At 39.8% G+C, this 18,544-nt stretch overlaps 1 protein-coding gene and 2 long non-coding RNA genes across 6 annotated transcripts in view; 2 read left to right on the top strand and 1 right to left on the bottom strand.

Moving 5' to 3' along the window:
• The window catches only part of LOC135291142 (oncostatin-M-specific receptor subunit beta-like), a 31,905-nt gene extending 28,906 nt beyond the window's left edge, over positions 1-2,999 (bottom strand). For 2 of the 4 annotated variants that reach the window (XM_064405138.1, XM_064405141.1), the window contains exons 1-3: positions 2,862-2,999; positions 2,389-2,622; positions 344-458 (exon numbers count right to left, since the gene is read on the bottom strand). The gene's annotated coding sequence lies outside the window, so the exon portion shown is untranslated. Of the gene's footprint in view, positions 1-343; positions 459-2,328; positions 2,636-2,861 lie in introns of those variants that run through there. The other 2 variants (XM_064405140.1, XM_064405139.1) reach the window with 2 other exon arrangements.
• Positions 3,000-3,159: 160 nt separating this feature from the next.
• LOC135291144 (uncharacterized) lies at positions 3,160-6,270 on the top strand. Its single transcript, XR_010354015.1, has 2 exons — positions 3,160-5,496; positions 5,607-6,270. It is a non-coding gene; the product is annotated as an uncharacterized LOC135291144 (long non-coding RNA).
• Positions 6,271-10,305: 4,035 nt separating this feature from the next.
• Positions 10,306-18,544, top strand: part of LOC135289266 (uncharacterized) — a 45,842-nt gene continuing 37,603 nt past the window's right edge. The window contains exons 1-3 of the long non-coding RNA XR_010352049.1: positions 10,306-10,636; positions 11,903-12,319; positions 14,282-15,068. This is a non-coding gene — a long non-coding RNA (uncharacterized LOC135289266). The remainder of the gene's footprint in view (positions 10,637-11,902; positions 12,320-14,281; positions 15,069-18,544) is intronic.

Raw genomic sequence — 18,544 nt, 5'->3', positions numbered from 1 at the left:
CTGGGGGAAATAAAGCAGACTTGCTTGGTTTTGTCAGGCTGCAGGCTAAAACGCTAGGGTTTTTGTTTTTTTTTTCTCTTTTTAATCCTAGCTTCATAGTCTAATTATAATTGTCCTGTGGGAAAAATGTAACCTGAGATGTGACAAAACTGATACAGAGGGATTCAGGACTCCCCTGCCTATCTTGAAATTAATCAGCACTGATAGATAATTCAATATAACACTAATATTTTGAAGACCTGACAGCAATTGAAATAATATTCAGCAACAACAGAATTGTTCAGACTAAACACAATTAAAGTGGAGTCATTCAAGAAGTGGAGACAGCACAGGAGTAAATTACCTTTGAGAAAATGAAATTTCCTTAAGTAGGTGGTCTGTGAATATTTTAAATAAATATCTCCAGGTAGACTATTTCTCCTTCAGAGCTAAAGGCCTGTTACACGATCCCCGAAGTCCTGTCCAAGCCAAAGTTTTTGTGATGCCATCCATGAAATTAAAAAGAAATCCTCATTATTTACCTATTAAACACACCAAAGACTGACATTTCATCAAACACCATTTCAAAGTCACTGAAGCACCAAAATCCAATTGACTAGGATTTGGACCTATACAGTGCACATACTGTTGCAGCACCTAGAACCTGTGCGAGTCAGGAAAAGAAGCTCCTCCTATGAACATCTAGTCAAAGCTGACTGCAGATTTAATCTGCTTTGCAGCAATCTTGCAAGGCACATATTTCAAATCATACTTACCACAAATTTGTTTTCTCAGTGCCCTTTGCTTTGCTCAATTAAAAAAGCTGCCAGGCACAAGCCAAATCCTTAAATTAATCTGAGCATGTACATAGGCTGAGAAAAGAAATGTTTTCAGTTGCAGAATACTTAATCTACTTAATGGAGAGTGCTTAGATATTAGATACGGATAACAGCTCATGAACACCATGGACTGAACAAGTTTTTCTAAAGCAGACCGGAAGAAGACTCTCAGTGAGGCAAATCAAGTAATAATACATATAACACCGTTCATCCTATGTTGTTATTCCCTCTACTTCATAAACTAACTAAGGATCAGGATCACAATCCAAGTTTCTACCACGCAACACAACATTGATAACAGAAGTGACATTTCAGTGCCCAAATCTAATAAACTCTATCCACAGCCTACAAAGAGGCACCCCTAGTAAGTAAGCAAAGCACAGGTAGGCTAATCCTCCTGATGAGGTTTTCTGTCTCATAAATAAAGAGATAACTATGTAACTGTCAAAAAGAGCTGGAAGTCCCTAAGTCAGTGATTTGTACAAAGACTCTACAACACTGAGTGTCTCTGCTCTCCTGATTTCTGCAAAAACCAACAGTGCAGAGCTGACATCCAACTCAGTTTCCTTCAAACAGGGACTGTCAAGCCACCAGGAAGCTATGGAGTGTTGGTAAAGTAGTGTCTTCTAAAACATTCCAGCTAAATAGATCCCTTCTGAAAACAAACACAAAAACAAAAATATGGAAAATTGAAAATGTGATTGCCAACAATCCTGAATGCTAAAAAGAAAATGAATATCTGAGATACCACATTCTAAAGTGGATGAATCTCTCCTTTAGTCATTTTACTTGCTTTTTTCTCCCAAGCAATTTTAAAGGTGGTTTCAATTACATTTAGTACACAAAAATATATCTGTGTATTAGACACTGAAAGCTCCTAATAAGCCTTGTAATTTAATAGCTGAGCAACAAGTTTAAAAGGCTGCATAAGAAAGAAAGTAATTTCTATAATTAAGGTCTGATACACATGTAATGATTTGACCACTGAGGGGTAGCTTTTCTCCTGTGTTTTGATAAACAGAAAGCTCTTTGACGCATGCTGTTGCTTTTCTAAAAAGCTCTGCCAAAATAGAAAAAACATGTATTTCATGGTCCCACAAAGACAAGAATCCAAACAAAAAAGCAGTTGAAATAGGGAGGAAATGGGATCTAAAATTATAAAGCAATTAATGAACTTGAGAAAACTACTCCTGCCCCATCAGAAAAGAAATGTCAGCAATTGTAGGGAAGATATTTATCAAGCATTATCTACTTGTACCTCTGTTAGGATCTATTTGGTTTGCCCTGCTGGAGTTTGGTCCACGCATGCAAAATTTAGAAAAAATGAGAGGCAAAAAGATTATGCCAAAAAATAGTCAAACTCCAAAAACTTCAGGAACCACACTGGAATTTATGCTTTCTAGTTTACTCAAACGGCCTTGAGATCAAGCAATGGATTTCAGCTGCTTAAAAGAAAGCAGGAGCAACAAGTTTTCTCTGTATGATGCCAGATTTAAAGGTCTGAGCTCACATTTCTGAGCAAGTCAACATGTTCTTGAAGCAGTGGCCACAGGCAATGTTGAAACCAAACCTGAAATCACCGCTGGCAGATGCAGCATCCTCATCCCACGAGGTATTTTATCCACTACCCGCCTAGGTGATTTTTGCTCAAGTCAAATCAGCAGCTTTTATGCTGTAGCTAAGCAGTGGCATCCCGAAAGCAGGGGAGAGTAGACGGTCATGAGGCGCCTTAAATTCATCGGTATGCGATGATGCTGTACGAGGCGCTGCTCCAGCCCTCCCGCACCGCCGTACCGAAGGGTGCCTGCAAAACACGGGAGAACGAGCGGGAAAAGGGTGGAGAGGGAGAAGTGCTAAAATTCAACGTAAAAACTCCACAGCGCTCTTCAAAACAAGTGCCGGAGCGGAGAGGCGGGTGTTCCTCAGCGGGGCAGACTGAGCTCCCCTCAGCGAGGGCGCTCGGGACGCCCGCGGACGGAGAGGAGAAGGGGTCACTGAAGGAGCGGGGAGCTGCCGTGACGGGGAGACACCGGCATCACTCACCTGCAGCCGCCGGCAGCTCCCTCACGGCCGGCTCCGCGGGGTCCCCGCGCCGGCCCCCCCGGCCAGTGCCGGGAAGCGGCTCGGCCGCCCCTCCCCGGGCAGGGCGGCGACTCCTCCCACCCCGAGGAGCCGGGTGAGCCGCTTCTCGGAACTTTCTCCCCGCTCCGGGAAGCGCGGCCCGTTCCCTTGGCCGCGCTCCCAAAGACAGAACGCGGGCCGCCCCCTCCTCGAGGCGCCTCAGGGCCGCAGCGTCCGGGGTGGGCCGAGCAGGGACAGCGGGACGGGCTAGCCCGAGAGGGACAGAGAATGGACGCGTTCCGATCTGCCCAGTCCCCAGCGGGCAGGAGTGATGTCCCCAAGCCGCCTTCACCTCTGGCGCCCTGTCCCCAGGGCCCCTGTGTGTCCGGGAGCAGGGACGGGCGCTCTGGCGGGCACGGCGGAGGTGAGGAGGTGCCGCAGCGGGGCTCAGGGCCGGTCTGGTGCAGTGCCACATCACCGCAGGCAGCTGTCTGAGGAAACCCCTCACAGAACCGCGTCATCCAAGGCTACGGATCACAAAGCAAACTGTTCAGTCCCAAAAAACTCACATAAATGATGGAGGGAGACCAGGAATTGACCATGTTTCTGTTGTGCCCTTATGACTTGCCTCATTCAGAGAGGTATAGTATGCCAAAAGCTGCCTCACTGCGTCTTCTGATGTAGCCGTGAGAAAGTTTTGTTTAAGGTTGTTGCTCATCCTTTCCAGGACATTCATGGTGAAGGTTTTTTTCAGTTTGTAAAATTTCTTTATGAAAGAGGTCTTCTGTCTGTTATTGAAGCTTGGTTGCTTTTTATCAGGGAGATGTGATCTGGAAAGTTTACAGCCTTATAGGCTATCTTCTTTTTATACCTCATGATATATAGTTTGCCCTTTTTTTGTACTAGCATAGCGTTGCCAATACACACATTTCTTGTGGTCCACTTCAGCACCTTGATTCTTCTCTTCTGAACTGCTGTCTCGCCATTTGTTCCCTGCCTCATTGTATTTCAGGGATGTCTCATACTTCCCTCTGCCAAGTAACATCCTGTTCCTTAGTCAGGAGTTCCATGATCTTACGATGATCTTGCTTTTCAGTCAAGCAAATAATTTCTAGTCAAAGGATAGTTTTGCTCTTCAAGACTGTATTCTGAATAGTTGCATCTATTTCTTCCACACAGTTCTTATGCATGTTTTGTGAGTCATATAAACTGAACTTTTCACAGACGGTCACTCACTTTTCATTGCCTGCCTGTGGTCTGGAGACACCACAGCTGGACGTTTGCTGTTGTTTCAGAATTCAGACCTGACATAAAAGGTCATCTAACTGCTGAGTTTTACTGAAAATGCAAATCACAGATGTCTACGGTTAGATGCCAAAATTTTAGCTTTTCTTTTTTTCTTACGTTCGTTAACAAGTCTCTGCAGTATGCTAATGAGTTCTTTCTTCTAATGTTTCTAGACATCATAGTTAGTAAAGCTTGAAATCTATCAATTGCATGTTTAAAGTAGATTTTTAATTATATACAATAAATAAAATGTGGGGTAGGAAATCTTTGCACATACTATATTAATGATAACTTATTTTTGTGCTTTGAGCACTCTCATCTGTGTTTGAAAATATTTATTCTTTTAGGTCTGTAGTGGAGATACCTTTTAAAATCTATTCGTATATTTAATATCTTCTGAGTCATTTCAACCCTGATGTGGCAGGGGTTGAAAAATTCTCTATTGCCTCTATGTTTGGGTAGCAGCAACAGTCTCTGATTATGCTTTTACTGATCCACATGATCTGTAAGTTCCAGAATGAACAATGTATTAGCTTATCTTGTGAATGCTTCCTTATGAACATATGAATTCACTGCTATTTAGAAATAATGCTCAAGATACTAATTAGAACCAAAAAGACCCTAAAGAGTTATTGAATAATGTCTGTAATGAATTTCATGCCTCGTCCGAAAGTGTTTCAAAAAGCAAGTTATCAAGTTCCTGATACTTGAGCAGGAAAAACTGAAAAACAAAGAGAAGAACGAAGGTAAATCCACAAAATAGCCTGCAAGTTCAATGTGTCAAGTGTCACAGAACCTAGAGAATTTAAAATCCCAGGTCAGGTAACAAACTTCTCTATATACACCAGCTTATATCAATGTAGTTTGGAACGACCTAGAAGGCATCCAATCCAACCTGGTGCTCTCTGTGTCTGTGAGAACAGCTCTGAGTTTCACCTCACTTTCCTGGGTGTTTTGTTGGCTGTGTACCTATATCCAAAGCCCACCTCTGGCACAACGCACCTGCTGGACCTTGATCCAGACTGCTATGAAAGTCTGCCATCTGTAGAGGTTTTGAGAGTGGACATGAGATTGTTGATGTTCAAAGATTTCACAGCAGAAGTACCAGCATGAGAAGGTGTAAAATCATAAAGATAACCTGGGGAAGCCTGGTCAAGCTAGACAGTCAGTTGGGGGCTAGCTGTGAGCCCTTGTATTTTAAGTGTCAAAGGAAGACTGCAAATTAGAAATGCTGGGATTCCTCTCCAGAGAGCCATGGGAACTGACCCTTACCCTTTTGGCTCATGCCTGCCTGCTCAGCAAAGACTTCTTGAGTAGCTTAATATGAGTGGTGAGTATAGTAATGCTTTGTCTAGCAGCTCGTTAAACTCTAGCTAGCTCTTCTCTCTGTTAGCCTAAAACTAACTGCTTTATTTTCAGTTATGTGTATTCTCCTTGCAGAGTCTCTGTGCCTGGCTAAAATACTTAAACAAGCTGACCAAGTGTGACAAACATAGTCAACTCCTTAATCAAACTAAGGGTAGCTATTACAGGCTCCAAAGAAGGTAAAGACCTCAGGCATTACCAAGGCAAGAACTTCTCTAGTTCCAGTCCATTCTATAAAAATAAAAAAGAGGTGAGCATTGACGCATATGAGCTTGGCTCACTGATCATATAAATAACACAGGAATAGCAGGTAGCTTTTCTAGGACTCATTTATCAGAGAACAAAGAAAGTTGTGGGTGCAAGGAATCTCAAGCATATGCTTCCCATTGTATGTAATTTGACTACAAGGAAACCACTTTATTCCAGAAATATCTCAGCCTAAATGAGCATTTTTCAAGCTCTCTGTGCTAAGCTGCTGTTTGCTTGGGATCCCGCCTTGATCAGGGAAACCTCTTTTGAGTTTGCCCTTCAAAGCAGAGAGACATCCCACCAAAAGCAGATGCTCAGTAACTGACAGATACCATGCATAGTCTGGTATTATAATGCATGAAGTTTTTTGCATTGGTAGCTTTGACTCATTGTTATATCCTTTTTGAAATAATACAGCAAACCTTGCCATTGAATGTTGCTATAAAAGTTGCACTTTTACAACATATCTCAATAAACTCACTTTTGCTGATACCTTTGGTGGTAATTCTTTATTTCTCATATTTGAGTGTCAGCTGTTCCTAAAATAAAATATTTCCTCTTTTATATGTCAAGTGTTTGTAGCTTCTTGGCATCAAAAACTAATTCTTCTCTGTCGAGGTCTGTATTACACAATGTTCTTGTAATGCTACATAACCTACTTGCATAATTTGCAAAATGTACCACTGACGTAGGTATATTAATAATTTCTACCCATATGTTACACAATGTAGTAAATCTGCCCCTTATGAGTAATAAAAAGGTAATTTTCTTATTTCTCCACCCTTCAGGAAGAAAGTTAGCCATTGGAACAATGCTATCTATGTTAACAGGACCATTTCAAAGGAAAACAAAAAAAAAATCTGCAAACATATGGCACAAAACACAGTTCCCTTTGTCAGGCAATGAATCAAAGACTTGAAAGAAGAAAAACTTAATGTTAGTTTAATGTTCCTCGTTAACCAGTGTAATGAAAGATTTTATTGTGTTGTTTAAAGTAAAGCAAAAATATTTGTATTTCAAGAGTTTCCGATTCCAGTTAATTAGTGATCATATGTATGAGCTTCTGCACTGTTTAGTAGAGGTGTTGATTCTCCTATTAAAATCTAGTAATTTATATAAAAAATCTGAAGTTCTTTTGGTTGCAAATTAATATTCAAAATAGTGTGCAAGATGTCATCTTTAGCCCCAAAGCAGGATGAATCCCACCTGATTCTCAAGGTTTTTTTCTTAAAGTCTCCTGTTCCCAGAGCTTCCACTGCCTTCAAAGACAGCCTCTGGCTCAGACCTCACTATAATGATAAAAAGTCCTCTTTTTCAAAAAGGCTTAGTAGGTCTTTATACCCACTGTTCTCTGTGTGCAAACTAATAGAGACCAAGTTATTATTTCCTGTTCTCCAGCAGCCTTTGAAGCATTGAAGATTAATAATAGGACCCCCTCAGGCCTCTCTAGGTTAAACAAACTAAATTCTTTCCATGATTTACAGAATGTTGATTGTGTTCGGTGCTATTCACATGTCTCATGAGTCCAGTTTCAAATAAGAATTGATGGACACAGCACTCCTTTTAACAGGAGCCTTATTAACACTGTATTTACTAACAGGTGACACTTCTGTTCCTACCTGTCTCTATGTTTGCTGTTTCCTCAGAAGCAGAACGTTGTTTATTTAAGACCTACCTGTGATGTTCCGTAAGTCACAGATCATTTTGTCTTACCAGCTCTTTCCTTGTTTCATTATTTCTGCTTAACGCTGCAGCATTGCTCTTTTCCTTTTGACACACCATTTCTTTAACTCGTCAAGATACTTTTGAATCTTAATCCTGTTTTCTGATATGATTGTGATCCCTTATATCTTCATATCATTTGGAAATCCTGGGCATTTTCTGTTTTATCAGACAGATTGTTGGCTCTGTACAGCCCAGATGGGTGTTTTGAACTCCACTATTGTTTCTTTTTTGCTGCAAGCCTCTGCTAAATGCTTTCTGATGGCACGGTGGCAACTTCCAAACACAAAGTAAAGCAAACCACTGTTTTCCATAAACAGTGTTCTTCATAACATGATTTCATTCCTACCCAGGAACAATTTCTATTTAGTCAGAAGTTTCAGAAGTACTCTACAGGGTGAAAGAGTTCAGAGAAAAGTTATTGAGCTGAACTGCACTGAATAATTTCAGATATATATTTTAGAGCATCCAGAATGCTAAGAGGTTTTCATAAATATTCATGGAAGTAATTTTGGTCATTCCACAGCTGCAGAGGAGCTGTTGAAACTGTACAACCATATTGCATAGGCATAGTACTCTTTATTTCTCAATAGGCCTCTCAGCTTGGAGTCAAGCTAGGATTCTTCAGTGCCAATCTGAATTGTCTCCCAAAATGTCGGAGGCAGGAATAGTCCAATTGTTTGCACTTGTTTTGTAGGTGAGTTCTGAGTACCATACACAGATAAGGTTTGAGTTTATATTGTCATTTCCATTGTAGTTGTGGTAGGTCACTGTAAAGGGCAAAGCCTGATCTTGTATTGAATTGCAGTTTGTTGTACACAAACTTTTGTGGTTGCAGCAACAGTCTCTCCTCCAGACATACTTCTTTGATCAAGTAATAATTGTAGTTCCTGGCAAGAGATGGTGCACATGTTATATATGTATCGTCTGATATGATCTTAACTAATAAGTAACAAGTGTAGGTTTGTTCTAAATAATTACAATCACAGTAGCATAAATAAATTATGGGCTTAATGAAGAAGAAATTATCTTTGCCTTTTAATAGTAATTGCCCAACAATCCCTATTGTAAATGATTGTTATTTAGATGAAAAATCAGTGAAATGTAGGAAGTAACAACATTAGAATAAATTACTAACTGCAAGTGTCTTTTTATCTATATACATGGTTTATATTGTGCTAAATTATGTCAGGTCTGCTTTTTTTTCATGAAGTCTGGTTTTGTGGTGGACACTGAGATATATGAAGTTCACTTATTCTGTAGAGCCTCTGTATTTTATTTTCTCCCAAATGTCAAGTGGAAGGTCTGCAGCTTTGATATGCTGAAATATTTAAACCCAGCTCAAAAACTTTAAAAAAATTCAGTATTATATTTTTTTTCTGTAGTCCTTCATCCACAATGTCATAGAAGTGAAATTTATGTACATCAATTTAATAGCAATCTCTCAATATTTTTCCCTGCCTAACTTACTTGGAAACTAAAGCTATGAAAATTTTGTAATGTTATTTGAAATGCAGTTGGATTCTGCAGTGCAAGATAATAGATTCATTACTAACTAATAACTACTTACATCATTTAGACACTTATGTGCCACTGAGATTGTTTGTGGTTTAGAAAACAGTACCTTCCAAGAATATTTAAAAGTCCTAGGTTCTCCTCTGAATAGATAAATTGCAGCCTAATCATGTTCCAGAACTATTTTGTCCCACTGGATTGGATGAGGCACAAGTAGCCTGTCTCTCCAGGTCACATGCTTCTGTGTCTTTCTGAAGAGTTGACAGCTTTAAATGGAGGGCAGTGGCTGTATCCATTTACACTACTGTTAAATCTCTGTCTTTAGTCATTCCTTGGGGTTATTCCAAGCATGTATTTGAAATTCTTCCAAGTGAAGAGGGAATTGAATCCTTTTCTTTACTGTCTGCTTGAGCACTCTGGTCAGTAGGCTATTGTAAAAGGGCTGCATGCCTTTGCATTTTAACAGAGCGGGCCTCAACATCTTCATGTGAAGGACAAGCATGCAACATGCAATAGTCATACTCTGAGAATGAGCTTCCTGGGAATCCCGACACCTACCTTTTGACCCTAAAAGCATTTTTGCAGGCTGCATGCTTCTCACTGCAATGATTCTGTACACATGAAGTCTAGTTCCTCAAGGAATTTGAGTGTAGAGATGCCAAGTGTATTCAGACTTTCAGGTTAATGGTGAGCTAGATAGAATTCCCAAAAGCAAATTAGCTTCTGCCTAAGAGCCTCGATATGTAATTGTGTAGTTTCCTGCCTCATCAGAACCATGCACTCTGCCTGTTGGGGGCCCAAACTTGAGACAATTCAGTCTTATTTTCAGATCAGTTTTCTTCGGGAGAAGCTCTCTGCTACCATCTTGTGGTAGAGGAGAAGACATCAAAAGCAAACATTCTCGGTTCACATCGAAGTCAAGGGTTAAAATTCATTCCGTTCTTGGACTAATAAAACATGGAGAGTGTGATGTAGCATATCAGGAGAGGAAAGTAAACAGCACGGTGTGGTAGAACAAAATGGTTGCCCACTTCTGCATAATGAGAATGTGTGGTCAAATATGGTTTATGCATATTTGTTTTGTTTTTGGATTTGTAGGTGTTGTTTTTTTTGGTTTTTTTTCTGTGAGATAATTTGCTAGGATGAAAAAGGAGCACAGTATTTCTCTCTGTGTGATCAGAATATTATTTATAGCAGTAGGAGGGCTACTTGATGACTTTTATGGTTATGTTAGACAGCAGTTATTCAGGACATATATGCAGAATATTTCATATCAGTGTCCAGAAAAACTGCCTTTTTTGAGTGGCAATGGAGCTGGGCATATTCAAAAGGAGGAGAAGAAGGTTCTCTGGAGATTTTTGCTGTTCTATGGACCCTCACACTGTTGTAAGAACAGATCTGCCTGGTATCTGATGGAGAAATCATGCAAATCCAGCATTCCAATTGGAGTTAACAGCTAGCAGATGACACAAAGACACTTGTCTTCTAGAGTCCCTCTGGTGGCACAGGACTAGCCTGAAACCATTCCTGAGTTCTGGAACACTACAATCCACTGACAAAACTTGATGGGTTACAGGCAACAGCTGAGATCGAGGCAAAGGACTGTTTTTTTCCACAGGGTGAGTGTAGAAAGTGAGGCTTGCTACAACAAAATGGTTGTTTCCATAGATGCTCCACTTTCTCCAATTAATACTATGCTATTCTAACTCATAGCACAATTATTTGCTTTACACGTAGTTTCAAGGTATGTCTACTGTGGACCACACAGAAAAATCTGGATTAGTTGAATGGGCTGAAAGTGAATGGGCTGCTGCAACTAGATGGTTTCCGGTTTCTTAGCTAGTTATTTAAAATGAGCAAGGGGATTTCCAGTCAAGCATTGGAGACACTGGGACAGCTCTAAACAAGTGTCTGGTTTTCCATTAAATATATCTGCTAGAAACTCCAAAGTCACTTGAAATGGAGTTTAAGAAAACAAACAGGCCTGCAAGAAACAACTGTTTTTCAACTGAATGAATGACTGACAGAAACATCTTGAAATGGTAGTGCTACATTTATATGCCTGTTTGTCAGTTCACAGTAGTCAATAAAATGAATTGGAAAAGGACTTTTTAAGCCCATTGGTGACGCAAACAGGAAAAAAACCCCTCTGTTTTCTTCCATGTATTGGCTTTGAATTGCTGTATTCAACATTCTTGTTCCTGAAAGTCTTGTTCAGTAGAGTCTGTGGAAAGTGGAGTCAAGCTCCAAAAGATGAGGTAGGCTTTCCCAGGTGTAAGTCAGGATGCCTCAGCAGCAATTGGGATCTTTTCTTTATACGTTGTTGGAATATCTTGGATTAAAAACGTACTGCATTTTTTTTTTGAAAAATAAAAGAGCTGGGTGTTATGTGGATGTGCCAGAAGTAGAAATTCAAATTCTTATCACTGAGAATTAATTAGTTGTCTTTTTCCCCTTTCCCCAAAATGTAGATGCCAGAGGCTTAGGATGTGTGAAATGTAAAGAAATTAGAGGGCAGAAATCTTGTGATTTTAAGTACGTTTGTGTCATGTACTGTATCTTGAATAAGCTGAGATACCTAGATTTAAATTATATGCCATAAATAATGTTATTACTTGCTTAAACTTGGCTGTGCCTTTAGTGAATTAATAGGTAATTAATCAATTAGAAATAAATAATAAATTCACAGCAGAAGATGGTATAGTGTGAATGCACAATGAATGTATAAAAGACTGGCTACATTATTTAAAGAAAAATGTGGCTTTGATTCCTTGGATGCTTAGGCTCAGTGGATTGATGAAATTAGTGCAGTGTTTCCTATCTGGCAGACTGAATCTGTGGTGAGGCCTGTGTTGTGTTCTGTTCTGTTCTGTTCTGTTGCACAGTGCACTTAGGCGAGGCTGAGGAAGTCTGGCTTGTGGAGGCATTGGAAGCACATCCTGGATTAGTGGGCTGAGAGCACCAAGCAATCATTCCAGAGTGTGGGATGGCAGGAGTTGGGAGCGCTGTGGCTGATAGTGCCAGTTAATGACAGTTAAGTGGGGAGGAGGCACATTCGGCAAGGAGCTGCCCAAAGACTATGTCATTAGAGCTGCTCTCAAGTGTTGTCCGTGCATCAGGGGATTGTAGGCATTCCGACAGCAGCTATTCCAGTCCTAAAGTGGTATCAGCAAGCCTCTGCTGGAGACAGAACTTCGTCGTGATATAACCGGAGCCAGAAGTTCGGCACCATGCAGCCGCTCACCCACCCCACCTCCCGGTGGAATGGGAAGGAGAATCAAAAGTAAAATTCATAGGCTGAGGTAAGGAAAGTTTAGTAATTGAAACGTAAATTGAAAAGTAAAAAGTAAAATATACGAATGATATTAAATAAAAAAGGGAAGAAACAAAATTCAAGCAAAACCAATTGATGCACAGTGGAGTTTCTCACCCCCTTCTGATGCCAGACCAAATTCTTGCACCCTGATCAGCCCTGCTTCCAGGTAATTCCCCAGTTTATAAACTGGGGATGGTGTTCTATGCTGTGAAATATCCCTCTGACCAGTTCAGGTCACCTGTTCTTGCTGTGCTCCCTCCTAACTTTTTTTATGTACCTGTTCAGTGACAGAGTATGAGACACAAAAAAGAGTCATTGAATTAGGACAAACACTAGTTGGCAGAAATCAAAATGTTAGCCTGTTATCAATGTGATTCTCATACTGAATCCAAAACACATTGTACCAGATATGGAGAAGAAATTAACTGTATCCCAGACAAAACCGGAACAAAAAAAGGTTCTGTTTTCTTCATACTGCTTCCCCAAGAAAAAGAATTGCTGCCAGCCAGTGGCTTTTCTGGTGACATAGAGAGTGTTTGCATAGGGTGTAGGTCCCACACAAAGTTGCACTTGTACAGCTTAGCAATATGACGTTTTTTTCTCTGATGACAGATGTATAGATGTTTGCAGATCATATCTTTTTCTGAAAAGGTAACTTTTCTGAATTAGCTATAATGCCTTCAGAGATGAGAAACACAAGCTGCAAAATACCACTGTCATACGAGGCTGTTTTACCCATGGAAATACTTCACTGTGCACTCAGTCTATTTAAATCCACTTCTTGATTGATACACATTGCTCCGTGACAACGGATTCCAGGGGAAAATGTCCTCCAGACAAGGCTAGATGGCGCAGTAGGTCAATGCATTGAAGTTTTAAGGTCTGCAAATTCCTGTAAATTTCCACAGCCTCATATGTTTAGAGACATATTGGTGCATTGATTACTGTAGAGGAATCTCATTACCTTTTGTGGCTTTTCTGGGTCGTAATTTTTCATACTCATCCAAGTAAAATCCATAGAGAAGAAGGTATCCAAGGTATCCAGGAATCCAAGGTACTCTCTGGACTAAACAACAAAATACTTTCCTCATTTTTTGTACCTTGCCTTCCAAGCAGAAGTATAGTTGAGGGCAAACAGAGTCTGGCTGCTGCTAATTTGGGAAAATTAGAGTTTATTTCATTCTTACTGCCCTCTTGAATACCGCAGTAGTGTGTTTATAGATGTTTTGTATACCAATAAACCACTGTCTCCAAATACTTACCAAACATTAAAGAAATCTTCAGTGTCAGCTGTTTCCTCTATGGAAAAGGAAATATTTTTGAAAATACATTATTAGTGTGCCCTCAGTACTTCTTCTGTCTACCATGAAAAATAAAGCTGAGTCTAGTAGTGAAAAAATTCTATTTTGCTTTGAAAACCTCAGGAGAACTAGCTGGACAGTTTCGTGAAGCTACTTAGTGAGCATTAAGTAGAATATTTTATAGTTGCCAAATAGGTTGTAGCAAACTTCCAGTTTCTCAGATAGAGAATATTGTTTACATAAAAAGCTCAAGATAAGTGTCCATCTCATGCCTTTTTATTTGTAGAAGATAACTAAGTCATGATTAGTGAGTTATTTATATTATTTAGAAAAGTTCAGGAGAAGAGTTATTAATATTTGAGCAGCAGTATGTGGCATTTTAAATAACCCCTATTATCAAAAAGCTTGAGGGTAACAATCAGATGGTTAATGTACTGAGCATTTAGCATCTGCTCCTCTGAGGTGTCAAGTGCCTTTGCAAGGCACTGAGTGCACTCAAATTACATTAAAATAATGATGGAACTCACTTCCTTACAGGAGATTCTCAGCCATTGGCAGGATAAAGCTATTATCATGTGGGCTGTAATGGATAGTAGGAAAAAGCCATTTCCTTCTTTAATTTTTTTTTTTTTTTTATGTGCATGTAGCTTTCTACTCCTGAAATGGCTTGTGGAAGTTACAAATCCCCTGTAAACACCAGCGTGAAAGCTGAGTGCCTGCAAGCAAAGTATCTTCTGTCTGCTCTGAGACACAGGGCAAGCACAAAAGCTAAAGACAACAGGGGGAAATTGAAGAGAGCAAGGAGCCACGAAAACCTTTACGTGGTAGATTTTAAATCCTTCGCTGCAATCTGTTTCCACAGCAGTGCGTGCAGCTCCAGACATCTCTGAGCAATGTGGCCACTCCTTTGTGTGCGGGCACATGGTGGGAGCTCTCTGCTGCCAGCCTCTGCCCCGAGATAGAAATGCAGTTGCTCAACAGCCTAACTGCACAAATCCCAGGAATCACACATTCACAGATCATATTCCCCACTTTTTCCAGGATAATCTGCTTGTCCTGTCATGTGGTTGAGGAAGGTGCTGGTTCTGATCCACTTTGTGGGGGTTTCTACTCTTGAAGTAGCTGTGCCAGCTGCTTGTGATATTTTCAGTGGCTACAACACTGATTTTGGAAGGTTTAGACCAGAAGGAAAGTAACATCTGTATTCCACAGGAAAGCAACAGCAACTGAAAGAATCTGTGAAGGTTTAAAGAAGTGTGAACCAAGGTGATGCTGCTTTAGAACAGAAAATACCTTCTACTTAAGTAGGAGCATTTTTATTGAGGCAGTGTCCATACACTTCATACAGTGTAATCATAAGAGATACATGCATTACTCTGCAGGAAGAAATACTCTGGAGTTTGAGTGACACCCTGGTGAAAGAACCAGCAATAGGTGAGTGTTTAAATTATTGAGGAAATTCTCTCCTGAAGCCTCCATCTCTTCTATGCCTAGGTCCTACACAAATATTGGACAAAATAAATGTAAATTCCAAATGGTTGAGCAAATTTGAAATAAAAGACAGCTGATGCTTATATGCAGAGAGGGAATGACAAAGAAACAATATTTTTCATGTGATAAGTAGTGATAGCAGAATTATATGATACTCCAGCTATGGTTGAAATTTATGATATGGTTGAAATTTATGATAGGGTTGAAATTTATGATATTGGGTGTGAAGTTGCTCTGGGGAAGCAAACAGACAATATGAGTTTCTCAAGCTATTGAAGCATGGGGTCCATTCTAAGTCCTGTCACCAGGGCTGGGGTGGAACAAGTTGCTGAGTATTCTCAGCTCCTCTCTGTGGGAGAAAGTAAACCAGCAAGGATTTCTGAAGCTGGCACTGTGAGATAATGCTAGAACCCAGCTCAGCCCCAAACCACAGAGAGGATTGTGGGTCTTCTAGGGAGCTCCTGTCATCTTTTTAGGACAATGTTCTTGCTCTACTCAGATCTTGGAGGGATATGGTGAGTGCCTTCTGATTCCTAGCCCTCTGGTTTAAGGGTCAGCAAGGGTGTCTGTGCTTGGGTTAGTTCATGAAAGGCCTTGAAAGACAAGAAAGGGAAGTCAGAGAAGTGGTACTGAAAGGAAGATAGCCAGTCAAAATGCTGGCAATAATATTCTGGGCAGATGAGCAAGTCAGTCTGGACAAGGCCAGGGAGGAAAGTTTCTTAGGTGCCGACATGAGACTCAGCAGTCTTTTTAGAGGAGTTTTAGCTAGCTGTGTAGATAGAAGAGCCTAAGCTGTAGAAATGTTTTGTGGGAATGATGCTCAGAATTTAGATCTAACCTGTCCATAAAGACAAGGGAGGGTGTAGCCAGTCAATGATAATTCTTAGACTATTGACTTGAGAGAGTAAGTGATGTTATCTCAGAAAATGAGAGTGGGGGATATGTAGTAGATTTATGAGGAGGTTGCATGCCATCAGTTTACCAGCAGATGGTTTACGACTGGAAAAAAAATTATGAGTAATCTGGGGAAGTAAATATCAATAAAAAGAACTGGATAAATTATTTGTATTTCTGGGAATATTTGTTTCTGCTGAATGGACCACACAGCAATCATATTGGGTAAATGGGCCTTAGTTCATTCTGTATCTATGCTAGGAATTGTGCTTTGTATTCTGCGGTACCTGGTAGCATCAAGACTATGCCAGGGAACATTCTGAGAGTTTTCTACTGTCGTTTATAACTCAAAACTTACCTTTTAAACCCCGTGGACATAATTGAAACACTGAGGCTTACTCACTGATGACACAATCATGTGTCATGCCCTTTTCTCACTTCCCCTCAACATCTTTCTCCTGTTCTTTGCTGTGCTGTGTCATTTTCTGATCAATTAGAGCAATCCTTTGTGTAACATTACTCATCCTCTACTTCACTGTCAACTTTTGTCTTCTGTCCCAGACACTGAATATTCTGCTAATTACCAGCTTATAACTTCACATGTTTAAAAATTTGCTCTTATTCTCAGCAGTCATGGAGAAAAAATGAAGAATTCCCCTCAAATTCATGTAAATTTTTTGTAAATCTTTGCAAGTGATAGATTTTGAATAAAAAAAAAAATTTCTTGCTTACTCATGCTTTTGAGTCATTTTTGAAGAATAAAAAAATAAAAACTTCATTTGATGAGATCACATAAAAGAAAAGTATTCCTTCATCAAATCTGTGTTGTCTACTGTTTGTGACCATAATGCCACTTCATCTGCTTTCTCACCAATCCTGTTCACCTAGAAAGTGTTCTGAAGGATGCATAAATCCGACATGAGAATACATTAATAACAGCTTGATGGTACCAGTTTTTCTTTTTTGACTTCACAAAATGTCATCTTGTAGCAATACCAAACATCCTATGTGGGCAGAGAAAAGGAATGGTGAGAAACCAGTTATTTCTTTCTTGTGTAGCTGGTTGGCATCTAGTGAATCTTTAGACGTACTTCGAAGACTCTGTGGTTGCCCTGGGCTTGTTTCATTTTGACTCATAGGAAGAGATCAAAGGATCATGATAACTGTGTTGTGGTTGTCCAGAGCAGCACGTTTTCTTTGTGGTAATGTGGAGTAATAAAATGCCTTGAGAGATACCATGAGATTTGCCAAGTGGCTTACCTCATGGTGGATGTCTTACCTTGTAGTACTGAGAATGGAGTGTAGTTGTGTGAATGTTGGGCAAATAGGAAATTATGGATGAGAGACAGGAGAAAACAAAGATGTTACAAGTCCAGCAAACAGTGGCAACAACATCTAGGGTATTAGAAGTAACAATTGAAAGGAGATACATTATATTCAGAATTTTTTTGATCTTCTGGATTGTATTCAGACTTCAAAATCAGTATGACCTAATGCGTTAAGACCTCTTAAATTTCACAACTTTGTGTGATCTGAGCTTCACAGATATATGATTTGTATTTTGGCTATAGTTTTCTTTACCTGTCACAATCACCACTCACAACATAAGGATATAAAAAGATCTTGTCTGTATTGTTTTCCTGTGTCATTTAAATCCCCTTCAGGTTAGCAAAGTGTGAGTGAACCATTAAGTTGTTATTACTACCATGGGTACTCAGGCCCAGCAAATCCTTTTGGAGTAAAAGGTGAGTGGATCCTTTGAATGGCCCCGTGATGGTGTAATAGCTCCGTCACTATGTGCTGTTTCCATAACGAGAGATCTTTTTGAGATACTTTTCATTCAGTTCCTCAAAATCTCTTGAAAATGTAGACTGTAGAATTTCATTATTTGGACAGTGATCTCATCATTTTACATGTAGAAGCAGTACTACTACCACTTCTCTCTGTTTGGATTCTTCCTCCTTCTTTACTGTTCTGTCACTGAGACACTGACATTTCTAGTGAGTTCCTTGTCCACTTGGCTCCATGCCCTTTCCAAATTTGTTTTAGGACACTTTCTCCTCCTTTTTTTCAACTAAACCCACTTAAGTTTCTAGTATGAAGGACTTCAGCTCACCCAAATGATTTGAGGCTGTTCTCTGCTTACCTTTCTTTTCACTTGCCACACCCTTGATTTTGTGTCACCCAAAAAACTCACATTTATTTTCAAATTAAGATTCTTTCTGAAAACATGAGATAGCATACAGTCCTGGAAAACTGGTGAAAGCAGTTTGGTGAAACTTTTTGAAATTATAAAAATTATTTCTCTGCATTTGCAGAAAGCATTCAGCAGATATCTTAGAGGATGTATGCCTAACCATTGTAACAGTTCTTTACTAAGTTGAATGTTTACGAAGTGTTTCATTATAATTGTCTAGATGAGCACCCCATATGGACCTTCATTACCTTCTAGGGCATTGTATTAGTGAACGGATTCATATATGTATTATTTGAGATTTCAGGATTTCCAGAGTCATTGATCTTTT

Source organism: Passer domesticus, chromosome Z, assembly GCF_036417665.1.
Source record: "Passer domesticus isolate bPasDom1 chromosome Z, bPasDom1.hap1, whole genome shotgun sequence".
NCBI classification, from domain to species: domain Eukaryota; kingdom Metazoa; phylum Chordata; class Aves; order Passeriformes; family Passeridae; genus Passer; species Passer domesticus.
The sequence above is the reverse complement of the archived record's forward strand: the minus strand, read 5'-3'. Positions and strand labels throughout refer to the sequence as shown.